The sequence below is a fragment of the Sus scrofa genome, chromosome 7 (assembly GCF_054392235.1).
Source record: "Sus scrofa isolate SSC_HxYL_T2T_F1_AM1 chromosome 7, Sscrofa_HxYL_maternal_Yorkshire_Landrace_v2.0, whole genome shotgun sequence".
Taxonomy (NCBI): domain Eukaryota; kingdom Metazoa; phylum Chordata; class Mammalia; order Artiodactyla; family Suidae; genus Sus; species Sus scrofa.
In genome coordinates, this window is record NC_139389.1 from 17773490 (window position 1) to 17795776 (window position 22287).

The window sequence follows — 22287 nt, forward strand, 5'->3', positions numbered from 1 at the left end:
TGTCAAGAAACTACCTCAGCTTTTATTTGTTTTGGAAATTCTTTATCTATCCTTCAATTTGAAAGACAACTTTGCCAAATATAGTATCCTTGTTATTTAATGAGTTGCTTTTCTATTGCTTTTTTTCAAAATTCTCTTTGTCTTTTGACAATTATAATGTGTCTCAGTATAGGCCTTTTGAGATTTAATCTATTTGGTATCCTTTAGGCCACATAAATTGCATGTCCATTTCTCTCCCCAGATTAGGGAAGTTTTTATCCATTATTGCTTTAAATATATTTTCTGTCCCTTCTCCTTCTCTTTTCCTTCTAGGATTCCTATAATATATGCATTGTGTCCCTTTATGGTATCCCATAAGTCTGTTATGCTTTCTTTAATCTTTCTTTTCTTCTTCTTTTTTTTTTTTTAAATAATTTTTGCTCCTCTGACCTATCTTGCAGTTCACTGATTCTCTCTTCCAATTGCTTGAGTGTGCTGTTGAAGCTGTTTATTGAATTTTTCAGTTAAGTGATTGTATTTTTCAACTCTAGAATATGTGTTTTTTGGTTTTTTTTTTTTTTTTTTTTGATTTTGATGCTTTCTATTTCTTTGTTGGATTTCCCATTTTTTTTCATGCATTGTTTTCTTAATTTCATTTACTTGTCTGTTTGAGGTAGGAAATATTCAGATTTCTTTTCCAGGCAGTTCATAGATCTCTGTTTCTCTAGGGTCAGTTGTTGGAGCTTTATTAGTATTCCTTGGTGCTATGATATTTACTCTATTTTTGTATTCCTTCATTCTGTATGTTGATATTTGCATATTTGTGTAAGCAGCCTTCTCATCTAAGACTTTACAAGTTCTCTTTGGCAGAGACAGTTCTTTACCAGTTAGCTTACCTAATGGTTCTGGATAAGTCAGCTGGTAGTGTTCTTGGGAAGAGAATTATCAGGATATATTTTAGGTCAAGGTCACTGCCTAAGTAGTGCTGCCTGCTGAAACAATTGGGTAGGATTGATTTTTTTTTTTTTTTTTGCTTTTTAGGTCTGCACCCATGGCAAATGGAAATTCCCAGGCTAGGGGTCAACTTGGATCTGTAGTAGGATCCAAGCCATGTCTACCACCTATACTGCAGCCCACAGCAGTGCCGGATACTTACCCCACTGAGTGAGGCCAGGGATCAAACCCAAATCCTCATGGATACTGGTTGGGTTCATTACCACTGAGCCACATTGGGAACTCCAGAATTTTTTTTTTTTTTTTTTTTACATAGAACTGCTGGCTTGGTTGCTTGCCCAAGAAGGGCTGTGGGATGGGCTCTGCAGTTTCTTAAATTCTTACCATGCTTCCTAGTTAGGGGGGCATGAATGGAAGGAAGAGACTGGACACTAAACTCAGCAGAAAGCAATGCTGTGAATTAGCTTTAATGCTGGTTTAAGTAGCAGAATGGACCCTAGGCTTATATGACTTGTTTTGGGGGGCCCCAAAGCAGGCAGATATGTGCACTGAGATCCCTAGACAGAAGGACCAACTGGCTTTGTTCTTCAGACAAGCAGAGCCACTGGCTAGGCTTACATGCCACTGTAAGCAGTCTGTAGAATGGGCTACATAGCTTTTTGAATGCTCTTCTACGGTTGGGTAGGTTTTTAATACTGTATTTCATGCTATAGATTAGCTTTCTTGCTTAGTTTGGGCCACACGACAGGCTTCAAGGCTGAGGAGTCTCCTTATTTGGGGACTAAACCAAGTACGGCTGTACACCAACTGCCTGGCCAGACAGATCAACTGACTTGGCTCTACAGGTGGCCAGGCTTTCTGCTCAAATACTGCAAGGCTCTTTCTAGGTAGTCTGGTGAGGTTTCCTGTCAGGTGGGGCTGGGGTGTCACTCAGCAGTAGACAGGACTGTGAATTAACTTTCTTGCCTGGGCAGGGCAGAAGAATAAGCTTCAGAGTTGGCAAGGCTATTGCTGAGGTCTCAAATCAGGCAGAATTGTACATGAAGCTTCTTAGCCAGATTGAGGGTTTGGCCCTGCAGCTGGGAAAATCCACTGGCCAAGCTCTCTGTTCTAGTCTACTGGACCACACAGCTTCCCAGGTGTTCCAGCTGGGCTCCACAATTGAGTGAGGCAAAATGTTACCTCAGCAGTGGGTGGGGCTATGTTTCCCTAATTGGGGAGGAAGATGGCAGTGGAATAGGCTCCAAGGCTGATAAAGCTCATTTTTTTTGGGGGGGGGGGTCCCATCTCAGGCAAAACTAATAGCAAATTCTATGGCCAAATAGGACTGCCAACTTCAATCTGCACAAAGACAGAGCCACTGACTAGACTCTCTGCTCAAGTGCCACTGAACCATGCAGCTTATTGGGTGCTCTGTCCAGGTTTCCTGGTCGGTCACTCAATAGCGAAGTGAAGGCTTTACTCAGTAGTGGACAAGGCTATGAATTAGCTTTCTGCCTGAATAACATGGCAGAACAGGCAACAAGACCAGCAAAGTTTATTGTTTCAGGGCTCAGTTTAGGCAGAACTGCATGCTGAGTTACCTGTCCAGAGGAGCCACTGTCCTGGCTCTAGAGAAGGCCAGACCTGCTAATTAGGCCCTTTTCTTGAGCCCTTCTGGTCTATACAGCTCTCCAGGCACTCTGGCAAGGCTTCCTGGTCAGGCAATGATGGGGGCTACACTCAGCAGTAGGCAAGGCTATGAAATAGTGTCTCTGCCTTGGGTTGGAGCAGGTGTCAGAACAGGCTCCAAGGCAAACAAGGCTTGGGATTCTGAATCAGGCAGTACCACACATCGAGTTTCCTGGCCAGATTGGGCTGCCATTTTGGCTCTGCAGATGGGAAAATTACTGGTTTGGATTTCTACCTGTGCCCTCTTATGAGTAGCAATTCAGTCTGCCAAGATCTGAGTGCTGGTTACTATAAGTGCTGCCCTTTTTATCCATCATAATCTCACCTCCAATACTCAAGCCCCATGCATTCCCCTTGCAATCCCATAAGATGAGACCTTAACGGGCTTCCCAGGAAGTGACACACAATGCTGGGAGAGTTGGGTGTCCACTGTGGACTCTCTTTCTCCCTCTGGGGAAGTCGTAGGCCCAGGGGATGCCTCTCAGTGTGATGCTGTACCAACTTGGGGGAGGGGAGATGCAGTCAGACTGCAGACATTCCTCTTACCCTTCTAAGTCTGTCCTTCTTGGTCTCCACGATCCAGGAGGATGCTACAACCTCACCCCTGTGTTCTAGAATTTATACAACAGTATCTTATCTATGAATAATTGCTGGTCTTCCTATGAAGGGAACTGAAGTCAGGAACATATTTTACGTCTTGATGATATCACCAGAACTCCATTAGTTTCTAAGGATGAAATGTAGAATTAAGATTGGTGTTAAAATACTTACCTGGCAGGGGAGATACCATGATCACGAGGGTGGTTTTCCCAGCACCAGGCTTATCCACTGCACTCCGGATGTGCTGACTCCTGCGATTTCCCCAAATGTGGGAACTCGACTGCATAATTTGTGGTAGTGGGGGACTGCATTCGTGCTGTCCCCTGAAAAAAAAAAGAAGAAAAAAAAAAGATTGGTGTTAAAGAAAGAAATTCAAAGACAATGAATCAAAAGAAAAAAACAAAATGAGGAAAATAAAATTACTTTCTTTACAGTCTTTTTAGTAATCTCAGAGTCTTTAGAGTTAAAAGGGTATTTTCCAGTCATGAATTTCATCATTTTTATATTTACCCAATAAGCAAGAAAGGTTAGACAAGAAGACTCAGAATCTGTGCCTTATATTTCAGAACTGGTATTCAACAATCCCAATGCTATCATGGAAGATTCTCTTCCACATTTTTATTTTACTTTGTAAAAATTCATCATTTTTCCTTAGACCCCTTACACAAGGAGGAAACAAAACCCACTTTAGCATGCATGCCCCTTATCTAATTCAGTATATTGTTCTCTAGAAACTGATTCTAAGATTTTAGTGGAGTTCTGTTGTGCAGCAGTGAACTAAAACCCAACTGGTATCCATGAGGATGCAGGTTCAATCCCTGGCCTTGCTCAGTGGGTTAAGGATCTGGCTTTGCCACGAGCTGTGTAGGTTGCAGATGCATCTCAGATCCTGCATTGCTTTGACTGTGGCATAGGCCAGCAGCTGCAGCTGTGATTCGACCCCTAGCCTGGGAACTTCCACATACTTCAAGTGCAGCTCTAAAAAAAAAATAAATTAATTAATTTTAAAAAAGATTTTAGCAGAGTTCCCATTGTAGCTCAGTGGATTAAGAACCTGACTAGTATCCATAAGGATGCAGGGGTTTGATCCCTGGCCTAGCTCAGTAGGTTAAGTTTCTGGCATTGCCATAAGTTGCAGCATAGGTCTTGGAGCGGCTGTGATCTGGTGTTGCTGTGGCTGTGGTATAGGCCAGCAGCTGTGGCTCTGATTCTACACCTAGCCTGTGAAACTCCATATGCTATGGGCGCATCCCTAAAAAAAAACAAATTAAAAAAAAAAAAAAAAAGAAGATTTTAGCACATGTACACAAACAGACTAGTTTTCCTAAGATCAAGAGTGTTCTGATGGAATCTTAGCCTCTTTCTGCCTGACATGGAACATTGCCTTCTAGCATCTTTGGTTATCTTTTGCTCCCATGTAACTATTTCACTTAATAAAACATACACACATGCACACACATTTTTTTCCTCTAAGTTTGTTTGTTCTGAGCTATTCTGAGTTTGTAAGCTTTCCTATGCTGTACCCGCTGCCATTGATCTTTTAACCACGTTTAATAGGGTTTAGGGTCTAAGCAATAACTGGCTTCAAAATTTCTTGCTTCACAGATATTAAACACACACATAAGCATATTTTTATATGCAAGCGCTTGGGTCTCCAAGCCATCCAGCCCAGGATCCTTGTCCCTGCTGCATATTTCTCTGTCTTCCTCCACCATGGTTAAGTGACCACATACTCTCAGCAGAGGAGGGAAACACCCAGAAATCTGTCATGTCATATCACATCCAAACGTCTGGGAACATTGCTGGTGGGGAAAAAAAAAAAAAAAACGCAAAACAAAACTGGGCCCTTTTGCTTCTGTTTCCTTCCTGTTAAAATCTAATAACCACTTGCTGTCTTGTAAGACAAGATAATTGAGGGGTGACTTTTTACAGTCTCGAGGCGAGGAAGACCAACCCAATGAGAGAAGAGAATGAATACTAGAATTTGACCGTAGCTCCATAGCACTCAGGACAAGACTGGCAAGATCCCTGCGCATTTCTAGGTGGCTTTGGACTGTGTTAACATCAGCAGTCTCCTCACCGACACCCTCCCGTGTTAACATAGCCTAGAAATGGTTTCTCCAACCCTGTCACTCCTAGCTCAGCTTTCATTAAATGACTTGGATTCCTAGATCTGCTTTACTAGATAACTGATTGTGTGATAATTGTCAAATAATTTATTCTATTACCCTGGTTAAATCAAGGGCATTGACTAGATAATCAGGCTCAGCTCTAAGTTCATTGACATGGACTACGGAATTTAATTGACATGGAAAAGAAGGTCCAGACAGGTTACTTAGCCTGTGTTTATGGTCCTCGTTACCAACAGAGAGGGGACAGGATGCTTGATGTAGTAGCCTAGGCTTTAGCGGTCATCACTCTCTCCGTATGGTTTACATTATGTAAAATATTGAACTCGAGGTGGCTTTCCTCCCACTACTTGATATATTTTATCAATATATTTCTATCAATAAATGTTTAAGGATTGAAAGCTCACTTTAAACCAATCTAATACGTCAAATTTTGATGCAAAAAGTAAATAGAAAATGTCAAATACAATTGGCCCTTGAACAGCACATATTTGAACTGCACAGGTTCCCTCATGTGCAATTATTTTTCAGTAGTAAAGGCACGATCTCTGGTTGGTTGAATCTGCAGAGATGGAGGAACCATGGATACAGAGGGTTGACTCTAAGTTATATGTGGATTAAACCCCTCATTGTTCGAGGGCCAAATCAACAATAACCTTTTGATTTTCCATAGTAGTTTTATTTATTATTGCTATTTCAGCAGTAGATAAGTGATTCCCAGAGGGTGGTTCCCAAATAACCTCTCCCCCTAGATCTCCTGAGACATCCTAGGAAAAATCATGATGCTCAGGAGACAATTCACGATCGATCCCTTAGGAATTTCTGAGAACCACAGCAGAGAGGATAGCATTACAGAAATAAGCCTTAAGCGGTTTCTAAATCTCTTTAGTCATCACAGTGGGTATTTATAAGTTAATTTTATGTTATTATCTGAGAAACAGAACTTTTAAAAACAATGGGAAAATACTGCATGTGCACATATAGACAAACAGTGTGTAAAATGGCCTTGAAAATGACTTGTTTATCAGCCTGGCACAGGACTAATTGATCAGGTGACTAGCGAAGCATCTCAATTCCAAGAGTTTACTAAAGCAGAAATATTTTTAAAATGTTCTAAGAGTAACTATTGTATATTTAAAATCTATTAAAAATGTTTAAGTACTAAAAAGTGTAGTTATGTTTCAAATTAAGGTAGAGTAGTTCTTAGTACTGAAACATTTTTTAAAAAAATATCCGCCAAGTCCTTGAAAGTATTTGGATATATTTGGCCATACTTTCCTTGTGGCAGGATGTGGGTCACAAAAAAATAATAATCTTTCATTTTTAAAATAGAAATATACTGATGCATAAATGTATTGCCTCTAATGTATCAGTCTGCAGGGTATTATTTTTCTCATAATAGGAAATGGCAGAAGCAGGTAACTATATTCTTCTGGTGTAAAATGGAACTGAACAGTCTTTTGCAATTACACTACATAGACCATACTGGTACTAGTGCAGGAAGCATAACAATTTGCATATTTTAATTTAGAGGTTAGGGACCCCTGTCAAAGCAACAGCTTGGACCAGGTCAGCAAGGAGAAATTGAGAAGAGAGAAATAATTGAAAAGGCAGTTCCCAACAAAATGAAATTTGTCTCGTTGTCACTTAAGGTTGTCTTCTTGTCTTTCTCAGGGAGCAAGGTCAGCTTAAGAATGAAGGGAGAATAGGGCATGGTAGATCGCTGCAGACCAAAGGATAATTTTTTTAATAACAGTGGCAATTGCAATATATATTTATGAAGGGGAGAGAAGAAGAATGCACAGAGCTTTCTGGTTAAGAGTCAGCAGGTGTCCTTTGAGTCAAGATATTGCAGACGTGTACACAGCCGATCTAAAGTTTGTCCTCAAAGACAAGCAGGTTACAGAGGAGATGAAGTCCTTAATGAAATAATTTAGTGTGACATATTGATATTGAAGGCTGGAAGGCAGAAAAGGATTTGCAACAAAATTAAGGTATGTCTCTCTTGAAATGGTTCACCATTCCTTTCTCTGAGGGCTGATATGAGATTTCATGAGTGAAACAGCCCATTTTATTTCTTTCTCCAAGTTAATGCCAAAACAGAGATGCCAATGTGAAGTTCAAGAACTACAACCACATGAAAATCTCATTGGAATACAGTCCAGAGGAAAGTCAAGTTATAAAATGTTTCTTTGGTTATGTTTTAGAGAGGTTTTAATCTTTCCAATGTCATGTGTTTTCAGTTAAAATGTACATTAGAAAAAAAAAAAAAAAACTAGGGCACCAGCAGTGAAGGGAATTAGGCCTGGGGAATGTTAGTTTTAGATAGCGGCAATGGAGGATGGCTAGAGCTATTATCAGAGCATAAAAACGGCAGCCAAATTTCAACTCTGAGCAGGGATAAACATTGTCACAAGCATCTGAGTATATTAAAAAAAAAAAAAATCTCTTGCTTGAGAAAATGAAGATAAGCCTTTCACGTTCATGGTACAGTTTCAGCATTTACACAAGAAGCAAAGACAATACCCACAAAAAAGCCATATTCTGTGGCTGGCAAAGCTATTTGCTGTCCTAACACATGGGAAGGAATCTCACTCATCATTGTGGCTTGCTGTGACAGTGATTCGCAACTGGTGGAAGTGTGCAGATAGGCAGGGAGGGAGCATTAAATGTATGAGCTACCCCTCCTTCCTAGTTGAGAATCCAGGGTACATCATAAATCTTTAGGAGAAGAATCAAAATATTGAGGTTAGAGTCCTAGCTCTCTAGCTCTGAAGCCTTGGACAAATCCATTAACAACTCCAAAGTTTAGTCTTTTCAACCTGAAACAATACATTGCTCTACTTTACAGTTTTCACAAAACAGCATGCACAGTGGACTGTTTTAAACTGTGAAGCATGTTGTAAGTTTAAGTTCTTATTAATTGACAGAGATGAATGTACATCCTTGGCGCCTAGATTCTTGCACCCCCTCCCATCTGCTTAGTCATTTTCCCTAGAGCTAAATCTCAACCACCTATCCTTCTTGTTTGGTTCCAAGCAGATAATGTTCCACCAGCTTCTAGACACTAACCTATCCAGGGCACCTTATGAGGAGTGGACTTGTCTTCACAAGTCCATTTTCAATACGAATTACAACTGTTGCTCCAGAAATGGTCCCCCAAATTCCCAGTGATGCCTAAATTCGTTGTAATCTTTTCTCTTTAAAAAATAAAAAATGGATTAATTATAAAACATATTGAATAATGAGGTCGTGTGAAACTCATATAGGTCTGCTCAGGGGCAATTTTGGAAAGAAAGCTTACAGAATATACTTGGCAATGCTGAGCCCTCCCATTAAAAAGAAAGACCACACAACACTTGCTATGAAAATATATTATGTTTTCTTCAGAGAGCTAACACTTCCTCCTTTGTCCTGGGGGTTCTCCAGCGACTTTAGTGCATTATTGCATGTTACTTTACCTAAAGTTATTAAAACTCACAGAAATAGCCATGCAGTAATAAAATGGAAACTATTAGTATACCAATCAAACAGATATAGAAACAGTAGTGCTAAGAAAATATGACCTGTCTAAAACCTACAAAACACCGGATAGATCCAGAAATAGAATCTAAGCTGCTGACTCTAAACATTGGGCAATACTTCCTCTCTTCAGAATTATTATTGTTAATAGTCTCTTCACATAAACAACCTTCTGCTCCTTGAGGATGGATGAGATCATACAAGCCACCCATTCTTTCCATAAGAAATGAGACAGTTGTGGCCAATGAGTAATTCATAGAATGTTCTTGCGCCATGGTGAAAACACACATGTACACACACACACACACACACACACACACACACACACTCACACTCAAAATCCCATTCTAGATTCAGATTGTTTTGGTTTGTTTTCTGAGATGGAGTATGAGTTGAAATGTTAATTTCAAGCCTTAGCCCACAATTTTTGCCTAAATTTCACACTCTGTCCTTTTCTATTCCAGCCTGTTCTTCCCTCCCTAAATCAGATAATGAAGAACTAGACCATGGTAGAATGGATTTTTAATAGATTTTATAATTTAGCTATTGTCACTTCCACAGAGACTGTTCATTCAACTAGCATGTATTATGGACATGAAATAGAATTTGGAAGGTTGAAAGTCATTCAGCCCTGACTATGAAAAAGTTATCTGATAGTTTAAAGTGATCACATCAGAATTACACTTGGTCTTAAAAAGATGCTGATAAAAACTACTCTTAAGAAAAAGTACTTGCAAATAGCATCTAACTATAATATAGGTGATTTGGACAATTTAGATAGATTATTTTTTTCCTGCCAAAGTGCTTCTGAGGAAAGGAGAATGGAAAAGATAGTAGTACAGAAATTGGCTCTTCTCAGACCAGCTGAAGTTATAGCCAAAAGGCCTTTTGTCCATGTGTGTAGTTTAAAAGACTGTTGGTGTACACTGGGTTTTAGGTCAGCCTGGCACAGGGGCCAAAAGCAGGTACCAGCTCTGTCTTTACATATGAAAGAGGATATTCTGGCTACATTGTTGGTAAACAGCAGTTCCTGATTCACCCCCCCCTGAGATCTTTCCATTACAATGCTCATGAAAATAGGAAAAGAAATGCAATTTCAACAACAGTGGAAACTAGGAATGTTGGTCAAAAATGTGTCAGGCAAAAGTTGGAGAGTCAACTAAGGAAAGCTGAGCCTGGAGGCAGAATGGTAAAGCCTTGTGTGTTAATAAGGTGCGGGATTTCCATCGACACAGACTCATAGAGGCACACGTCCCCCTTTCTGGTTTGTGAGAGCTCCTCAAATGGAGGAATTCAAACACACTGTTCCACCCTTTGGCCCCTCTTCAGTCTTTAATGCATCTCTCAGCTCAGTATTCCTCAGGAATGAAACACTGCCAAGGCCCCAAGGCCAGTGTGGATGTGGTAACCTTTTAGATCCAGATGTTGGAATATTTATTTGACCTATTTTTTTTTGCAATGCATGAAATAGAGACAACTTTAGGCTGTGCAGGCGAAGACTCTTCCTTTATGATAAAATAAACAGACCTTAAGGCCATGGAATTTCTCCTCAGGCTATGGATACTAACTAAAGACAAGATGGCCCAAAACCAGAAGGTTGATTGGGATTATGCACATAAAGAACTCCTGTAGCTTGAGATCTAAAAGGATGATTCTAACTGGGCCCATATAAAATTGATTAATAGCAACAGATTGATGAATACCACTCTTCAAGGACAAGAGCATATCTTCTCAAAACAAATAAGTATCATATGAAGTGATTCTACCATTTAAACATAGAACTATAGCCCTGGAAGAGAGAAAGAACTTATTTTGAAAACATTTCTAATTTTAAATAAGCTTTTAAGTTACTGTATTTATGTTCAAAAATTTTAGGAAAATAAGGTTCCTACACAACAAGCAAATTGTTAAATCATTTTTAATATTTTTATCATAAAATTATTAAAATAACAGACTGAGATGAAGAATGAATTAGACAACGCAAGATAGTGGTTGACATGGGCTGAGATCAGGGGATGGGGAGTTGTTTAATGGGTGCAGAGTTTAAATTTTGTAAGATGAAAAGAGTTTTGAAGATAAGTTTGTTACATAATAATGTGATCTTAACACTACTAAACTCTATGCTTAAAAATGGTTAAGTTGGTGAATTTTATGTTACATAGATTTTATCACAATTAGAAAATTAAAAAGAAACATAATTAGAGAGTTCCCTGGTTGTCTAGTGGTTAAGATTTGGTGCTCTTACCACTGTGGCCCAAGTTCCATCCCTGTTCTGGGAACTGAGATCCCACAATAAGCAGCTGCCAAAAATGAAAACATAATTAACTGTAAAAGAAATTAATAAATTAGATGAGGAGCAAGCTAAATAAACCATAAATAAAAAAGCTTACTGTGCAGCTTATTCATTGGATAAGAGCATGGGCTTTGTACCAAAAAATATCTAATTATTTGTCCTGGTTCCACTATTTTTCAAGTCTTTGATTTTGAAAAAGTTAATCTCTGAAAGCTTTTTTTTTTTCACCTTTAGAAGAAATACTAATAGTACATCCTTTATAGGATTTCTGGAAAAAAAATTCATTGAGATGATATATTCAAAGTGTTTAGATGGTATTTGGCATATAGTTGAGTGCTCAATAAGTATTAATTATTATTAACATACTCAAAAACTAAAATGTAATCACAGATTAAAATTATTAGAAATAATAAAGAGCTGTGTCAGCATTCCAGAAAATTGAGCTTTAAATAGTGAATAAAAACTTGAATTCTTATCTCAGAACACAGAAAAAAAAAAAAAAAAGGGAAATGGAAACAATGAGAGAAAAGGTGATAGGATTCAGAGAAAAATCTTCAACAGGCTTAACTAGTAGCATAATAAAGAAATGAAAGTAATAAATAAATTATAATAGAAGCCAAACTTCCTAAACCAATACTTTAGCATGCAGAACAAACTATGTACCAGACAGGTAAATGGAGAAAAACAGACACGGGTTTATATAGTTTTATTTTGTATTTCATGTATCTGTACTTGCAACTTTTAAAGCAAAATTGTCTTAATTCCATCCAGGCAAAGTGTTAAAAACTAACAAACAAACAAAAAGTCACAACAAACTAAACAACAAAAGTCAGAATTATTTCACAGTTTTCTTCAATGTTCTAAAAACCAATCAAGCAATGTCTGAGGCTCACAGTATCAACTGCCCTCAGAAGGCAGGCAGGTGATGCAAGAGGATGAAGTAGTACAAGTAAACCCTAGGATATGTTGGGGACTACAGGTTCAGACAAAAAGCAGAAGTTGCCACTCAACTCAAGTTCTGTATTGCTATGTGAGAATGCCATACTACAGCTGCCAAATGTTCTAACCTTTTGAGAAAAGCCAGAAAAGCAAATTTCTATGTGAAATCTCCAGAGTTTTAGAGTCATCAACAAATCCACATTTTCTGTTACCATTCCACAGGCTAAGGAAAATACATTAGTAGGTGGTATGGTCTCTAAACTAATCCCTAGTCAACAATCCATAAAGAACAGAGCTGTAACCTAAATGAAAGACTTTGATTTCTTGCCAAGATTTTGTTTGCATGTTGGAGAACGAGCTGTTTTCGTATATTGATCGTTTATTTTTATGGATTTCATAGGTAGCACATCTTTGTCCATCTTTTTGCTTTTAATGTAATTCGTTATATTTTTATAATGGGTTTATTTTTGGCAGTATGTAGCTAGAGTTTGCTTTTTTTGCCTTTTAACTCACGTTTAGACTATTTAGATTAGATTTGATTATTATTATTATCCAGCTATTTGTCTTCTACTTGTCCCATCTGTTCTTCCTTTTTCTCTTTTCTGGTTTCTTCTTAACTGAGTATTTTTTATGATCTTAAATTATTCCTTTTGTTGGACATAATTTGTTGGACACAATAGTTATAATTCTGTATTATGCTATTTTAATGCTTACCTTAGCGTTTAAATACACATCTTATAACTTATCATAGTCTAAATTTCAGGTGATATTATACAAATATGTATATAAGAAATTGAAAATGATGTGTTTCTGTTTCTCCCTCCCACCCCCAGCCTTGGAGCTATAGTATTTATACATTTTGTTTGATGTGTTATAAACCTTGTTATACATTGTTAGTAATTTTGCTTGAAAGAGCAGATTCTTTTTTAAAGATATATAAATAATTTTCTTACAAAAATCTTTATGTATATGTATATAGTTATTATTCCCAATGCACTTTATTGCTTTCAGGTTTTGTGTGTTTGAAAAGTCTTCATTTAATCTTTATTTCTGAAAGGTCAATCAGTAAATAATTTTAAGTTGATAGTTCTTATTTTGATTTGCATTACTTCCAGTGGGAAATCTGCTATGACACTTTTGTGCAAAATGTACTCCCCCCACCCCCACCCTCATCCCCCTGCCCTCGGCTGCTTTTAAGATTTTCTCTATTACTGATTTTAAGTGCTTTGATTGCAGTGTGGCTTGGCAAAGTCTTTTTCATGTCACTTGCACTTGAGGTTTATTGAGTTTCTAGGATCTGGGAATGTATGGTTTTCAGTAAATTCAGAAAAGTTGCCATTATTTCTTAAAATATTCTCTTGTCCCTGCTTTCCTACCTTTCAACAACTCTAATGATGTGTATATTTGCTCCAGAGCTCACTAGTGCTTTATCTTTTATATCTTTCTTTCATATCATGTGGTTTCTATTGATATGTCTTCGATTTCACTAATCTTTTCTTCTGTAATATCTGCTCAGCCCTGCAGTGAATGTTTCATTCAGATATTAGAGTTTTTATCAGTACAAGATCAATTTATTTTTTAAAATATGTCTTCTGTATCTCCGTGTAACATGTTCAATCTCTCCTCTGGCTTCTTGAACATGCAGAATACATGCATAATTGCTTTTCTAATGTTCTTGTCTACTGATTTTATCATTTGTGTAATTCTAGCTCTCTTCAAATATTATTTTGCCCCATTATCTTTCTCTGCTACTAGGACTCAGTTTTATATATCAGGAATTGGTAAACTTCTGTTAAAGATCAGATAGTAAATACTTTGGCATTTGCCAGTCATTTGATATGTCACAGCTGCTCAGCTATGCCACTGCAGTGAAGATGCTTTAGATAATATGTAAACGAATGGACATGTGATAAATACATCTTCTTGTCCTAGTGTTTCTTTTACAAGTCCATAACATCCCTTTTGGCATTAAAATATGTTTGTCAGGTATAAGATTATGTCAGTTCTTTTTTGGTTCATATTTGCTTGTTATATCAATATTTTTTTTCTTTTATACAATGTTATTGACTTTTTAAAAAATGTATTATTATAGTCTTCATCTTTTAACGAGTAGGTTTACTCAATTTTATAGATAACTATAAATACTAGATAAATATAACTGCTTTTGTATTGGTACTTATTTTTCACATAAACACATTTCCCCCCCCTCTGTGCTTTGTATTTGATAGATTGTAATTTGTTCTGCTGTCTAAAATTTCTACATAGCATTTATTTATTTCATTATTATAACAGTTGTACTTCCCTAAATCATGATTATTTTCTTGTAACAAATTCTTAAACTTGTATTATGTATGCAAACATACACATACACACACAAGAATTTTATGTATTTTTCTTCTAACAACAAAAGTAACAAACTTTCCCAAAATAATTCTCATTTCTCAAGTTTCACATCTCATCAGATTGAATCATGTTAAATTTTAGTTGTGGGTTATTGTATGTATATTTCTCCAAATGGTCTAGATCATTCTCTCTCTCTCTCTCTCCCTCCCTCTCCTTCCGTCACACAAACACACCCCCACACACACACACCCTCAGCCTTCACCAGTGTTAACTGTTACCATAACATTTGATCATTTGAGTCATCATGTCTCTTCCACTATCATTTAGATTTGTTCTTTTCTAATTTGATTGTATCCTCTAAAATTGTTTTCACTTGGAGTGTTTCTTTGCTTTCTATTCAGCAGTATTTAGAATTTTCTCTTTGATTTTCTCAAATTTAATTATAGTCTGGGTGTGGGTTTTTCATTACCCTATTTGGCACTCAAAGGTCCTTCTAAGTCTTTAATTCTGAGAAAAATTCCTAAATTTTTATACATTGTATTTCCATTTGAAACTTCTTTTGTAGCTTATCGTTCTTTTATTTGGCTAACATCTTCATAACTATATTTATCATACTATTTTAAATTCTTAATCAATTCTGATACTTTTGCTTAAGATGGTACTTGTTGTCCAGTTCTTCTTTCTGTTTTAGGTAATTGTAGGCATTGATCTTTAGATACTTGAGGAGTTCATGCTTTCCGGGTGCATCGGTTACTCTGTTTTAGCAGGATCTCTGAATAGAAGAAAATGTCCCTGGATTTCTGGAAATGCGTTTTGTTTAATGGCCAAAGGAGCATCTTCAGTGAATTTTGGTGAATTTTAAAAATAGAGGACTTAAATCCTTGGGTGAGAACCTCAGGCCTACAGAATCTCTGTAGACTCTAGGCTGTCAACTACCATCCCCACAAGGGTTTCGTCTAGTTGATAATCCATGTCTCTCTCTTTTATTCAGCTTTATTGAGGCATACATGATATACAAGAAATTGTACCTTTAATGTATACATCTTGATGATTTTGGACATATGCATATAACTTGTAACTAACATTATTAGCGAGACAGCTCTAAGAAGTAGCTGAATAAAAGATTAGCATTTAAGCATCAGTACAAAAATGTAACAAAACAAAGTTCCCATTCATATTTATTAGGGAAAAAACCCCACAAAACATTTAGGATAAGTCATATAAAATGTGCAATGCCTATTTATTCCTTTTACAAATAGTTCTGGAAGAAACAATGGAAATACAAAGATAAGACAGATTCATGGTACCTGCTCTTACAGAGTTAGTGAAGTATTTTGGGGTCAAAAACGTCAAAGAATTATACCAGTAAACATAAAAATAATAAACTATGTGCTACAGAAGTACATGGTGCTTTGAATGTATATAAGAGGAAGGACTGATTTAGTCAGCGAGGCTGTGGAATGTTTCCCTGTGGTAGAAGTTACCCGGTAACTGTGGGAAAAATTATCTAGGTGGGGGAAATGTTGGAGGTATCCCAGGAAGTCATGTCTCCGTTTTCATGGTAACATGGGCATGGAAGGAGGCAGTCTCCCTAGGCTGATATTCCTCTGCTGATGAATGCTGATGGGGAGGTGGAGATCAGTGAATGCTCAAGGTCAGCTGGTCAGTCTTCACCTGCTTTTAGCAGTTCATCACTCAGGCAGGGTCTTTGTGCTGCCCACTATTATCTCAGAAGCAACACTTTTGTAATCTGCTGTTGAAGATTTCTGGTGAATGGGAAGGTGATGCTTGTCTAAAGACAATGTACAAGAAAGCAAGTGCACTTTTTTTTCCTCTTTTTTGTCTTTTTGCCATTTCTTGGGCCATTCCCGCAGCATATGGAGGTTCCCAGGCTAGGGGTTGAGTCGGAGCTGTAGCCATGGCCGCCTATGCCAGAGCCACAGGGACGCGGGATCCCAGCTGTGTCTGCAACCTACACCACAGCTCACAGCAATGCCAGATCCTTAACCCACTGAACAAGGCCAGAAATCGAACCCGCAACCTCATGGTTCCTAGTCAGATTCGTTAACCACTGAGCCACGACAGGAACTCTGCAAGTGCACATTTTAAAAGGCTTTCCACCACTTTATCTCCTCAGGGTCATCTTTGGAGCACTTCCATGGGAAGATGCAAATTCTTTCCCGAGGCTGCAACTTCCTATGCTTTCACAGGCAGCAATTCCAGACATCTTTCAGCCTCTTCAGAGCCCCCTTAGTTTGGTCAGCTTCTCAGAGAAGTTTCCCTCTAGCAACAATATTACAAAATAATCTTTAAGGTTGATTTGAGGAAACTGAGCCAGTAGTACAAGCCATTTCACCATCCTGGCGGGACCTGGAACCTTCGAGTCAGTGGCTTAATTTTATAACTGACCTGCATGAGTTGATTTGCATTGTTGTCTGGTCAAGGGCTCTTCTATAATCATCAATGTATGCACAACCCACTATACCTTTAAACCGTGACCATTTCAAAAGAACTACACTGGTTTAAATTCACGTCTCTTAAAGTGGAGGAAGTGGAGGAGCTTGAGCTAAAGATTATTTACTGTTTCTGGATCTCTGTTTTAGAATAGTGCTCTGCAAGTAGTTGAAGCTGACAAAAGGACAGACTGTAGCATGAAAGAAGCTGAATTACATTTTTGCCTCCCTCCTTCAATTTAGGTGTATATTCCCAATTAAGGATCAAAATGCAAAAATATAAAACAAAGTAAAATGCAGAAATTACTACTTGCACAAAGTCTATACCAATTTTAATTCTAAACATTTCTAAAAACTCTTCTAAGATTGCGTGTATATATACATGTATATGCTTTTTTTTTTTTTTTTGGCAAAGGGAGGTGGAATGGATAATTTGAATTACAAAAAAGTCTTGATAACCCCCCACACATCAATTTACCTGTGAACAAAAAGATTCACACTGAGAAAATGGGACTTGGGACTATTTGATAAATTACTACAGACTACTTGAATATTCCATTAGCAAAATAATAGCTCGTTTTAGAACCTCAGAAGAATGTAGTATAATTACAATAGTACTGTCTTGGGGGGAGGGAGAAAGAGGAATGCAAATGTTAAAAATGATAGCTATTTAACCAATGCTAGGGAAAAATGCCTCAAAACAAACTGAGAGGGTATGTGATTTCTGGAATTCAGTGAAATTTTTGTAGTTTCCACCAGCTTTAATTAGTTGAGTGTGTTCTGCCAAGTGGAAAGTTACATTCTTGGACTCATATAAAACATAAAACATACACATGCACACCCCATGTGATAGTGATGATAGAATTGCCTTAATCTCTTAATGTTTCTGTAAACCACACCTGGATATGCTGCTGAAATTCGGCCTCAGCTGCTGGTGCCGAATTGCAATGCAGAAACAGAGTTTTGGGTAAAGGAGAAAAAACAGCTTTGCCTGTTGATTTGCCAGGCAAAGGAGGGTCACAGCAGGCTAATGCCCTAAAGACTGTGCTGCCCCCGATTAGAAAGAATTTCGAGGTTTTTTTTTTGCTTTTTTTTTTTTTTTTTTTTTTTTTTTTTTTTTTTTTTTTTTTTGCTTTTGCTTTTCAGCCTCCCACCCCCGAATATGGAGATTCCCAGGCTAGGGGTCCAATCGGAGCTGTGGCTGCCGGCCCACACCACAGCCACAGCAACATGGGATCTGAGCCACATCTGCAACCTACACCACAGCTCACAGCAATGTACATCCTTAACCCACTGATCGAGGCCAGGGATCGAACATGCAACCTCATGGTTCCTAGGCAGATTTGTTTCCGCTGCACCACGATGAGAACTCCTCGAGGAGTTTTATAGTAAAAAGGAGAAAAACAGGTTTTCAGATAAGAATCAGGATTGGGACAAACATGCATTCTTCTTTCTTTGGGGGAATCTTAGTCGTCAAATCTGGAGTCAGGAGATCTCAGCATGGTCATGATGGTGGCCTTCTGGGTTAGTGCCTAGAATCACAGTACATGTGAAAAGGCTGTAATGATCAGAGATTAGAACAAACTAGGAAAGTTCCTGAAAAACATCATGTGCTAATAATCTGTATTGTGTTTAGGGTGTAATTAAGCCAGGGAGAAGGACAAGGAAGGAGTCTTAAGCTGTGCTTGACTGTTCCTCCCTGGTCTGCATCCCCTCCCTTCCCTGATCAGCAGCTGTCCCAACGAACCTGCCCCTAGGACCTCAGGGAAGGTCGTGGTGGCTGAATGAGACCCATTTCCTAAGAACAAGAAATGGGGGACATGGAAAGGCTTTTGTGCCCAGGAGCCCCACAGAGCCGTGCTCAGTTTCAGATATGCTTGAGATGTGATGGCATGTTCATACTCTCAGTCCTTAGCAGGTGAGAAATGTTGAGAAGTTCATCATTGGCCAGGGGTAATAAGGTAGAGGATGAGAAGGCGGGGAGGGATGGAAGGAAAGAATAGAGAAGAGGATGGAGGAAAAAGAAGGAAAAAGGAAATTAATAAAATAAGCCTAGTGTCTAACATACAAATATGAGAACTTGTAGAAATAAAGTGCAAAATACTAACAAAATCCCCCACCTTCATGAGCTAATGAATTTGTAGCAAGTCCCTCCTCTTGCTACTGAAACCAAATGATACAGAAGTGAATAAACAAAACTCCTTTGTTTCCTTAAGAATTTAGCTCCATTTTTCAGGTCTGAGGTTGTTAACTGTGACATTCAATAAACCGCCTGGGAAAAGCTAAACTGTGCTTAACCAAGTCATTTAAACTCTGAAAGTTAAAAAGTGGCTTTAAGAATATAAAAGGTGTAATTATTAACTTCAGCTGGGAGAGCACAAATCCGAGGTGGAGAGAAGACTGGATTCAACCTGTGGATTTATTTTATTTTTGCTTTTGTAAAAAGCTGACATATTTGCCGAAATTTAGGAAATCTGCAAAATATTTCAAGGCAAGAATTTCACAGTGAGTGATATGCTCAATGAGTAGAAATATTCATACCTAAAACACATCGTTAGGTTTAAAATCACTCAGGTGAACATGAAGTTTGTAATGGCCTCAAACTTCTCCATGTGGAGTACATTTGAAAAGAAATGTCATCCATTCAGTCTCCATCCTGTTGTAAAGATCGCCAGAGGCAAAGTCCACTTGCAGAATCAGTAAGAAGAAAAAGAAAAAACAAAAAAATCTGTGCATTCAGGACAGCAGTGCCGAACAGTTGTGCTTATCAGCATGCCTATGATATTTTATTCAAATATCCACCCTAAGAAGATGAAGACACAACCTTAACCAATTTATTCACTGCCACAGTCAAAGTCAGAACTAGAGGAACACACATAGACGAACACACAATAAATATCTTCTGAATGAATAATAAGAAATGCATGGAATAACATGTTACAGTAAGACCATACATGTATTTTCTATTTTTTTTTTTTTTTAATCTTTTTAGGGCCACACCTGCAGCATATGAAGGTTCCCAGGCTAGGGGTCAAATCAGAGCTGTAGCTGCCAGCCTACGCCACAGCCACAGCAACACAGGATCCGAACCACATCTGTGACCTACACCACAGATCACGGCAACACCAGATCCTTAACCCACTGAGCAAGGCCAGGGATTGAACCTGCATGCTCTAGGATGCTAGTCAGGTTTATTTCCGCTGAGCCACAACAGGAACTCCAGTGCATATATTTTCAATATATAACCACCTTCCCCCTATTTGTACTAATATCAGTAACCAGAGGCTTAGGTAGTCCAAAATCAGGACTGTTTAAATGTGGTAAGTCTAGGAGTTCCCATCGTGGTTCAGCAGAAATGAATCTGACTAGTATCCACGAGGATGCAGTTTTGATCCCTGACCTCACTGAGTGGGTTAAGGATCCGGCATTGCCGTGAGCTGTGGTGTAGGTCGCAGACAAGGCTGGGATCTGGCGTTGCTGTGGCTGTGGTGTAGGCTTGTGGCTACACCTCCGATTCGACCCCTGGCCTGGGAACCTCCATATGCTGTGGGTGCGGCCCTAAAAAGACAAAAATTTTAAAATAAAATAAAAAATAAATAAATTTGGTAAGTCTACATATTGAGGAGCAAATGCTTTAACTTTCTAAAAGATGATTTTCGTGGATATAGTTAAAATATCCTAGTTCTTCAGTACATATTGGCAGTGTGGGAAACCGACAAGGAATATAACTAAAGAAATCAGATTCCTTTGAATAATCTATAGACAGAAAAGCAAACGTGACGTATTTAGCATTTATCTGCAATCATGTTATCCAAAGATCCAAGAGGTAAAGTTGTATAATATTTATTCATTTTCTTAGAAGACATATTTCTCTTCTCCTTGGTTGAAGTTATTCTAAAAGGATGAGGTTCTGGTTCTGGGTAACATGGAGTAAGCGCTCCTTCTCTCTCCAGTTGAAGACAACTGTAAGTCCTGGATCGAATGTAGGGATCAGGTATTTGTGGGTGGTATCAAGATAATAGCAGCTAGAGGACTGGAGATGAGGAACAGTCTTCCGGAACTCACATCATCGGAGTTCCTGTGGTGGTGCGGAGGAAGTGAATCCATCGATGAGGATGCCTGAGGATGTGGGTTCAATTCCTGGCCTCACTCAGTGGGTTGGGGATCTGGCGTTGCCGTGAGCTGCGGTGTGGGTCCCCGACAGGGTTCAGATCCCATGTTGCTGTGGCTGTGGCATAGGCCCGCAGCTGCAGCTCTGATTCGACCCCTAGCCTGGGAATGTCCATAAGCCATAGGTGCAGCCCTAAAAAGCAAAAACCAAAACAAACAAAAAACCCTCACATATCCAGCAGTAACTTTTCCTTCCTTGTCCCTCTGGTATCCCCTGGCCTGGGCATAACACAGCCAGAACCCTGGAAGTGAACACAACAGGAGAAACTTGGTTTAAAGACTCACAAGGTAGAACTTAGAACTACCCCTTACTTGCCATTCTCCCTTCCCACCAGGCACTAGCCAACCACGTGGCAGCAATGGGAGTTGCAACTACGGGAACGCGCAGAAGACAAACTAACTCTAAATGAGGTTTCTTGCAGCTGCAGTTACAAGAGGGCTGGGCTAATAGTCCCCATTACTTTTTCTTTTCTCTGTCCTCTGGCTACTTGGCCTAGGATCCAGGCAGAAGCTTTTGTAGGTAGTTGTCCACTTAAAAGATATGCATAACCTAAAGGTGGTGACTTAAGTTTTATTTGGGGCAACATGAGGACTACGGCCCAGGAGGCAGCATTTCAGGTAGCTCTTAAATATGGCCACACAAAGGTAGGGGGCATGTTAGTACGTATCTGATTTTGGTGAAGGGGGAGGTACGTGCAACCAAGCACATGTTTTACGGAAGGCGACTGCTGATCTTGAAGAGGTTACTGCTAGTCATGAGGAGCAGATGTCATCAGGAAGGATTTTAGTGCTTTTCTAGATAGGAGGAGATGCAAGAATTGGGCTCCTGAAGGCATCTAACTATCTGAAGGTCTACTCTACAAGTTTTCCCAGCGCACACAGGGCCTCACTCCTGCTCTGCACCCTGAGCTCCTTTCAGGGATATTAAAGGTCAGCAGCTACAGTGGCTCATGGTTCAATCTGTGTAGCAGCAGATGACAGGTGCCAATCTCCAGTTCACAGTAGTCTTTCACCAAGTGTAGGAAGTTCTCAGCCATTGTTCCCCTCATTTTTTCTGGCCCCCTGCTTTTTTCTCTTCTCCTTCTGGCACTAGAATGATGAAAAGGGTTAGACTGCTGGGCATTGTCCCACATTTACCTGGCACTCTGTTCATTTATTGATTTCTTCATTGTTCAGACCGAATATCTGTTCATGAATCTTCAAGTTTACTCTTTCCTCTGTCACTTCCATCCTG

At 38.9% G+C, this 22287-nt stretch overlaps 2 long non-coding RNA genes and 1 other non-coding gene across 3 annotated transcripts in view; all 3 read left to right on the forward strand.

Annotated features, from left to right (window-relative positions):
• LOC100512907 (uncharacterized) overlaps positions 1-22287 on the forward strand; it is a 1315914-nt gene that overhangs the window by 792959 nt on the left and 500668 nt on the right.
• LOC146401223 (U1 spliceosomal RNA) lies at positions 3368-3530 on the forward strand. Its single transcript, XR_014811555.1, has one exon. It is a non-coding gene; the product is annotated as a U1 spliceosomal RNA (small nuclear RNA).
• Positions 4014-7262, forward strand: LOC146401224 (uncharacterized). Its single transcript, XR_014809728.1, has 2 exons — positions 4014-5791; positions 5972-7262. It is a non-coding gene; the product is annotated as an uncharacterized LOC146401224 (long non-coding RNA).